At 58.9% G+C, this 8,171-nt stretch overlaps 1 long non-coding RNA gene across 1 annotated transcript; it reads right to left on the reverse strand.

Moving 5' to 3' along the window:
• Nucleotides 1–4,363: 4,363 nt before the first annotated feature.
• Nucleotides 4,364–7,969, reverse strand: LOC118166641. Its single transcript, XR_004750642.1, has 2 exons — nucleotides 7,845–7,969; nucleotides 4,364–5,262 (listed from the first exon to the last, which is right to left on the reverse strand). It is a non-coding gene; the product is annotated as an uncharacterized LOC118166641 (long non-coding RNA).
• Nucleotides 7,970–8,171: the final 202 nt, after the last annotated feature.

Below are 8,171 nucleotides of genomic sequence, written 5' to 3' on the forward strand. Positions count from 1 at the left end.
AGGAGGGGAGCACGCAGTGCCACCCCCCCCGGTGACAGGTCCCATCTGTGATGGACAGGGGGTCCCGCGCCCCAGCTCTGTCCCCCCTCGTTCGCCTGCTGCACTTTTCTGGGGGGAAAGGTGATGGGGGAAAATGCTGGAGTGCGATTTCCCTTTGATCCTGAAAGCAGAGCCAGCTGCCTGCTTTGGGGCGCAGGAGGCTGTGCTGCAGCGGGGAGCACATGGGACACAAATCAGAGTCAGGATCCCCCTGGGAAGGGGGAACGTGGGCAGAGCTGCTCCCGTCCTGGAAAGCCTCCTTCCCCTTCACGCAGAAGGGCTCCCAAATCCATCACTGTCTCTTGGCTTGCTCGCCGGCAGATGATGGGGGGAAAAAGCAGAGAGAAGAGAAAATCCACGCAAGCCCTGGAGTGCAGAGTTCACAGAGTTTCAGCAGCATCCGCAGCAGCCTGCCAGAGTCTGGGGATTTCCCTTCCCATTCCAAAGCCAACTGCTCGAGTTGCTGATCCCAGCCCAAGCGCCTGCTCCCTGGGGAAGGCTGGCTCTGCTCCACTCCGGCGTGGCCGGGCAGCGCACGTGGCGGGGGGGAGATGCTGCTCGCCCCCCAGTAGTTCCCCGGGACCACGGCACACCGAGCAGGCTGCCAGAGCCCCTGGTGCTGTGCACCCCGCTGGCTCGTTCACCCTCCGGACACCCTCAGCCTTTCCAGGAGACAGAAAAGGAGCTGGAAAGGTAAAACAGGCAGAAAGGGAGGGGAACGGGGGACAGATGCAGAAAAGGAGACTATTTTAGGGTGGGAACCCGCTCCCGATGGTGCTGCCAACATCACCCATCCTGTGGGGTCCCCAGTGTCCCCAGGACAGTCCTGGGACAGCCTCTGGCCACCCGGCCACCCTCTGGCAGGCGTGCAGACACCATCCCATGCTGGGTCCCTCTCCCAGGCTTGCCTTGGAGGCTGAAAAAACAGCCTGCCCCCCTGCTGCTCTCATCACCCCCCCATGGCCCCACACCGTGCCCATCCCCAAAATCCGCCACCAGCCAGCTCCGTGCCCGCGTTACTGGGACGCGCTGGGGCCGCTCGCTGCACCACGGCGTAGGAGGGCTCCCAGCCAGCACGGAGCGGAAAGAGGAGAGGGATGCTGCTCTCCAAGGCAGCACGTTCTTTGGTTTGGGTCTCTTCTTTTTTTTTTTTTTTTTTTTTATCCAGCACTGAGAGGCTCTTGGCAGGTCAATTCTGTGGCCATGCCAGCACGGCGAGCTGCTTGCCAGCTGCGTGCTTGCCACTGGCTGCCTTCTGGTTTGAGTTACCCGGGCTGGTCACATTCCAGTGTAAAGTGCATTTTTTCCCCTCTCTTCCCCTTCCCCCTAGCCCCCCTCGCAGGAGCCCCCTTTGATTTAGTGCTTGTGAAAAGTTGCAGGACATGGCCCCAAGCTGCGGTTCAGGTAAAGAGCAGCGGAGCGGAGCACAAATTGCTGGGGATTAACCCCCCTGGGGAAACGGGGCCTGAGCATCCCCGCCATGGGAAGCTCATGCCCTGGGATGGGAGCAGGAGGGCGACTTCCAGCCACCCCAAGAGGGGCTGAGCCCAAGTCCCACTGAGATGTGCTGGGGAGAGCAGCGGGGTTCAGCATGTTTTTGGTCCCACCTCAGAGCATTTTCTCCTCTGCCCCCCACCCCAGAAGTGCAGGGTTTCCTCCTTTGGGATCAAAAGCCCCACGGAGGTGTGGGGTAGCAGCTTTTCTTCTGCACTGCAGGAGCAAAGTGCTCCCTGTGGCACCCAGGGGAGAAAGGCGCTGGTGGGGTGCTCCAGGAGCCCCTGCCGGGCTCACAGGACCTCTCCCAGTCTGCCCTCATCTTTTCCAGTTCCCCACGTTACCTGCTCGTTGGAAATTTTCAGAGACTGTGCACGTGCAGAAGCCAAGAAAAATACAGCCATCTGCAGCTGCGCTGGGGAGGGCGGAGGGCACTGTGCAACCTTAACCCAACCTCCCTTACCATGGCTGCCAACTGGTATCAAACCATTTTCGGGATCCGTTCTGGGTCCGTAAGGAACCCCAGGAAAGCTGCGGCACCGGGCCCAGGAGCGCCGCACCGGCTGTGCCCCAGCAGGGCCGGGAGACCTGAGCAGGGATGCAGGCGCGCAGGAGCATCTCTGCCACGCCGAGCCGGTTCCTGCGCCTCTTCCAGCGCATCCCTGCGGCTCCGAGAGGTCGGGATCCTCCAAGATGCAGCCACACATCGGGATGATGCTTCAGAGCGCTTGAAATTTGACCACGGCTAAGGAAAAGATGAGGAAACTGAAAAAGAAAAATAAAAAGGGCTAATGTGAAAATAATAAATTGCAAACATTCCTGTGGTGGAAGTGGATTCTCTGCCTCCTTTTATCCCTGCATATTGTCTTCGCAGCAGCCGTCTGTGAAATTGCACTGTTATTGAAGTAATTCTGGGGGTAATTAGAGTTAATAATTCAGTATTTTATTTCTATTCTCCAGTTACTGCAGGGGGAAAAACATACATATATATAATCCAGGGAGCAAAGGCGTGGTTTTCCTTTTCATGGCAAAAAATAGCCCTGTCTGGGTCCAATCCTTCCCGCGCCCACCCACGTCCCGCAGCGACGGCCTCCTGCCTGCTGCTGCCCGCGAGCATCGAGCATCGCATGGAGCATCGAGCATCGCATCGAGCATTGCATGGCATCACATGGCATCGCATCGCCCGGACCCGTTGCCCCTAGAGCCACCAGGACCAAGCCCTGGGGCCAAATCCATGTCCTGGGGGGGATTTGGGCTGCAGGAGGACGAGGGGACAGGGCCCTGCTGGGGCTGCTCGGTGCCATTCGCAAAATGCCCTGGGCCAGCCGCGGCCTTGGTGCACTTACCCCCTTGAAACATTAAGGAACTTTTCTGTTAAATTATTTGGAATTAAGTTTGGCAGCCGAGCCCGCTGGGAGGGATCGGATTGATTTCCTCAGTGAAATGAGTTTGGAGAGGACTCAGGCTGGCTCCTCGTGCTAATTATCCCCTGCAATAATTAAGCCGTCAGCAGTTTGGGGGCTGCGGGCCCGTCTGGGGAGCGAAGGGGAAGGTGAGCCCCCCGAGGGGCTGCGCTCCGGCCCGGGGCTGGGCTCGGCCCTCGGAACAGGATTAGGGCGAGAGACAGCCAGAGCGCAGGAGTTATTAGAGCAGGAAATTTCAAATGATATGGAAATAATCTTCTGAGTGAGAGTTTATTTTGGAACTTTAGACTTAATAATTCAGCACTTCTGGGATTTGGCATGCGGAGTGACAAAGATTAAAGGCGCATCGCCGGGCTCGCGATTCCGGCTTCAAACCCCGCGCCTCCTCACCTGGGCTGCAACGCCGCGGGACGCCCCCGGGACCCGGCCCGGCGGCAGCGCGGTGCCGGCGCGAGGGCTCGGCTTGCTGAGACTGAGCTGCTCCTCAGAACATGTGCTAGCGCCTTGTGAGGCATAATCGTAAATAATTAAAACTCTGCTACACTTGTCAAATAAATGAACAAAGTACATTTTGTGATGTATTATCCCTGCTTTCTCTTGACTGTGTTTGTCACTCGCTCGTCGGACTGGGCGAACTATTTATAGCAAGCGATTTATTCAAAGCATTTTGCCCTTTCTTCTCTCTTCCTGCTTGTGAATTGTTCATGAACAGGCTCCGATTCTTTACTAATTTCTTCACTCTTCCTAATTGCCCAAAATACGTTTCATGTGCATCGACTCCAGCGTGTGGGCTGATTGCAAACAGCTTCCATCTCATCCAGCCACGATTTCTGCTGCTTCCAGCCCTGGGATTGCCACTTTAGCCGCGTCTTGTCCCTAGTGCAACGCAAAGGGACCCGAGTGTGGGCTTACCCAGACGCCGGAGGGAAGACGGGGCTCTGTTTTCCCACCAGCAAGACAGCCAAGGCCCCCACTTCGATACGAGTCCCTCTTGGAGCTGCATTCGGTTCAGCCTCTGCAGAAGGAGCCTTCCTCGGCCAGCACAGCCCGCAGGAGCCACGGGCACGGGCTCCAGCCCCCAGCCCCCAGCCCTGCCCTGCGGGAGCTCGGGCGAAACTCGAGGTACGCCCGGCCGGGGAGCCGCGGCGTCTGGGGGAACAGTGCTCGGGGGCATCCCTGCTTGGGCTTTGGCCACCGGGGCAGGATTTTACATGACCAAACAGTTCTTCTTTGCGGCTGGTTTCGGAGCAAATATGCAGAAGGAGTTGCTCCGAGAGGGGAAAAAAGAGTTCAGAGCAAGGGTTTAGCATTCAGGTAGTTCCTCGTTCATTGGTTGGGCTATTTTCATACAGAAACACGTTGCTTTGTTGCGTGTGGTTCTCTTTGTTGGTTGTGTTTTGTGTTCCTTTTTCTTATAAGAGAGAAACCACCTTCCAAGTGGCATTTCCGTTAACCCCTCGCTGCCTGTGAGCCCCAGCACTGTGAGTAAATCTCTGCTACAAAAGGCAACAGGGCAACAGTGACGGCTTTTGGCAGGCAGTGATGAGTGAGGAGGCAGACGTACATGCTCCCAACATCCTGGAGAATCCCCATAGCCTCCAGGCTGGTTCCTGCTGCTGGGGGACCCATGATATCCTGTGGCCATGCAAGGCTGCGATGGGCTCCATGGGGACCCCATCAGCAGGTGGCAGCGGGGCGAGCCGGAGCAGTGGGGTGGCTCAGACGATGGCCACCATGCAGCCACCAAGCCCAGAAAGCCACCAGCCACTGGCCCTGAGAGCGCAGCTGGGGGTGGAGGAGATGAAAGCGGGTGGCCGGGAAGGCATCCGCAGACACCAGGATGCCGACACGCCCGGTGCCGTGGTTTCCGACTCGGGTCCGCACCCAGGAGAAGACAAAGAGCCGGGGCAGGAATTTGACTGCAGGCTGCTGTCTTGTCAGGGCATCGTCACGCCGGCCTCGTCTGGGGCTCCCGGGAGACGCGTGTGCCTCCTGGGGAGCCCGCCGGCACCCGGCCCCTTCCTCGCCCACCCTACGGATGCTCCGCGCCCGTCCCTCCTCACGGGCTTTCCCAACGCCTTTCCCCTTCTCCTCCGCTCCAGACACGCAAATCCCAGATGCAGCCGTCATGCTCCTGGTATTTCTGGTGCGTCTTTGCCCCGAGGGAGCTGGGGACCTTCCAGCTCTCCTGTTCCGATGCGGTTAGTCAGGAAATTCAGCCCAGTCATCGCAGCCTCCGAGCAGCCACCGAGCAGGCTTCCCGCGAGCACCCGCTGCGGCGGCGGAGATGCACGGGGGGACTCTGCTGGAAGGAGAAGGCAGGGTGCAAGGCTCCGTGAGTGCTCAGCCACCGCGGTTCCCGTGCAGGGGGAAGGACACCACCAGAAAGCTGAGGTTCACCCCTCTGGGGCATGGCCGGGTGGCTCTCGCAGGCGCTGAGCGCCCCGCTTTCCACCCAGCGAGGCCATCGCAATGCGCAGCGAGGCTTGGCCCATCTCTGCTCAGGGCCGCAATAATGCTGAGGGATTTGGGAGGATTTTAGGCCTTTCTGTGTCTTTCACAAATGCAGAAAATGAAGAGGTACTTAAGAATCTGCTGTTTATATTGAAAGCTAAAATCCCTTTAGAATTTAATCTCCCAGTGATGGATTTAAAACTGTTACAGGCAGTCGAGTTCTTTTTTTATCGCAGGAGTCGTGGTAACTCTTTGAGGCGGGTTTTGTTGCAAGCACAGTATTTGTCTCCGAGGCCCCATCGCGGTGATGTCCACATCTGGCTCTGGTCACAGGCACGGTGACAGCCCCGGGAGGGGACAGCAGGGACATTCCTGTGCCGTGACACAGCAAGGGCACACGGTCCCACCTGGGGGTGCCAGCTGAGCATCCCTGTGAGGGAGGATCAGACTTTTCCCTCGCCAGGGGCCTCAGGGAGCATCTGAACCCCTGCGGGACGTGGGGTCAGCAGGGTGCGAGCTGCCCAGCACCCAGAAGGGAGCGGCTGGACACGGGAGCAGCGTGGCCAGACCCTCCCTCTCCAACATGAAAGCAACCCGTTTGCTTTAACCGGGCACAATTAGCAAAAAGCCCCTTTGTTTCCAAGAAGAGGCGATGCCCAAAAGACGGTGCCCGCAGCAGCGCAGCGCCTGGCACGGCTGAATCAGCCCTGACTCAGAGGAGGCAGCCTCACCCCGAACCGCGGCCCCGCTGCCCGCCAGCGCCGGCTCCCACCGCGCCGCGCGGCTGACCCAGTTCCCACTTAGCATGTAGAAGCCGGTGAGATTATCCACCTCGGTCAGCACGGCACAGACACCCTGCGTGCCTGCAGGGGAGGAAGGGCTGAGATCATTTTGACGTAACGAGAAATAAGGCGAAAAGGGAGAGACGGAGCCGCGGCTGCGCGGGGATGGAGAGGGAGCCCGCTCAGCCAGGCCCACAGCAGCAGGGCAGCCGAAGCACGCAGCCATCCTGCAGGATGCGCCCAGCTCCTGCAGCAAGGGACGGAGATCCTGACAGCCTGCGGCAGCCGCAGGGTGCTGGTCTCCAGGAAGCATCAGCGCTGTTAGGGTTTCCCCCGCTGACAGCCCCAGTCCCCTGCAATAGTTAGTGCTCTCACCCAGCCGATGGACTCAGCTGCTCTGTTGCCACAGGCTTTGAAAAATCTGCTCTAAACCCAAGTCCCTCATGATACTTAGGGGGCCTGGTCCAGAGCTTCCCTCCATGAAGGAGGCAGATGTGAAGCCCAGACAGTGCCATCCCTGGCTGCTGCCACGAGATGCAGGCACTGAGCATCACCTCTGCCCCGGCTGAGCACCCGAAACAGGGCTCCTGACCCTCCAGACCCTGCAATCTCCACTGACTCCCAACTGCTGCCTCGCTGTTATGCATCTGTCTCATTGGGAACTTGCTGGAATGACGTGCTTGAGAGAGCTGTCAGGTCTGCTTAAAATTAGCCCGTGGACTCGGCGTTATCACCGGGGGACAGATGGACGCTGGTGAGCACACGGAGCGCGGCCGCCTGTGCCCGGTACCTCGAGGAAACCACGTTCACGTAACCACTGAGAGCCTGCCCCTGGAGAGCAGACTGTGAGAGACATCAGACAGGCTTGGCAGATGGTGGAGGGCTGGAAACTGGGCTAAAACCTGGGCTGGGGAGGACTGGCCCCGAGCCTGCCCAGCAGCACACTGTGCTGCTGCTTTCCCTAGCTCGTGGAAAACCACAGACAAGCGCATCCATGTAAGATGCTCCTGAAACCCTCTATAAAAGAGCAGGAGGGGGCTAGCAGCCACCACCCAGCCTGGCAGTCTTTCAGCAGCTGTCATCAAGGAGAGACAGAAACGCCCAGCAGAAAAAGCTGCCATCTGAAAACCACGGCGAGGGACGATAACTTCCTCCTGGTTCCCCTGCCCGGGCCCTGCTCGCTCTGCCCCGCCACGGGTGATGCTCGGGGTGCTGAGAGGCTGAGCAGGCAAACTGTGCAGAGGCACCTGCCCAGCACAGGCTGCAAGGTTTCAGGGCCCTGCTCAGCCCCCCCGGCCACTTTTACAAGCCGTGGTGCTCTGGATAAAACCTCGCCGTGCTGTGGCTGTGTTTTTGGGCAGCGATTCCAAGCCCTGCTGCAGGGCTCCCACAGTGCTGCCCTCGTCTTGTCTCACCTGCCGATGAGCGAGCACACGGACAACCTTCTTTCCTCCCCCAGAAAGAAAAGCCTCAGATGGGGAATCTTCTCCCTTGCCAGGCCCTCGTGGTCCCACCGTGCTGGTCGGTCACCGAGCCTCCACCGAGCCTGCCCGGTGACCCCATGGGTACCCGCAGTTGACACCGTGGCATCCCGAGCCAGCCCGTGCCATTCCCACCCCCTGGCCCCGGTCCCTTGCAGGCAGATAATTACCATCTCCTGGCCTGGGTAGTCATAATGAGGCCAGGTGCTCATTTCCCATCCAAGCAATTTACTTGGCAGATCCTCCAGCGAACGAGGAGTCTCACCGAAGGGCCTCGGAGAACGGCTGCGCCTGTGATAAATGCGTAGGACATCTGAGCAAAATTACCTCCTCGAGGGAGGAAGTGAAACAAAAGATAAGAAAAAAAGGCTGCAGAGCCTGGGAAGGGGGGAAGGAAGAGACAAAGAAAAGAATGGGAAAAATGCAGCCGAGGTAGCGAAGGAAAGAGAGACTCTGATCGATGTTGTTCTGTGGCTTCCCCGTGCCCAAGCCCTCCA

The sequence above is a fragment of the Oxyura jamaicensis genome, chromosome 4, assembly GCF_011077185.1.
Source record: "Oxyura jamaicensis isolate SHBP4307 breed ruddy duck chromosome 4, BPBGC_Ojam_1.0, whole genome shotgun sequence".
Taxonomy (NCBI): domain Eukaryota; kingdom Metazoa; phylum Chordata; class Aves; order Anseriformes; family Anatidae; genus Oxyura; species Oxyura jamaicensis.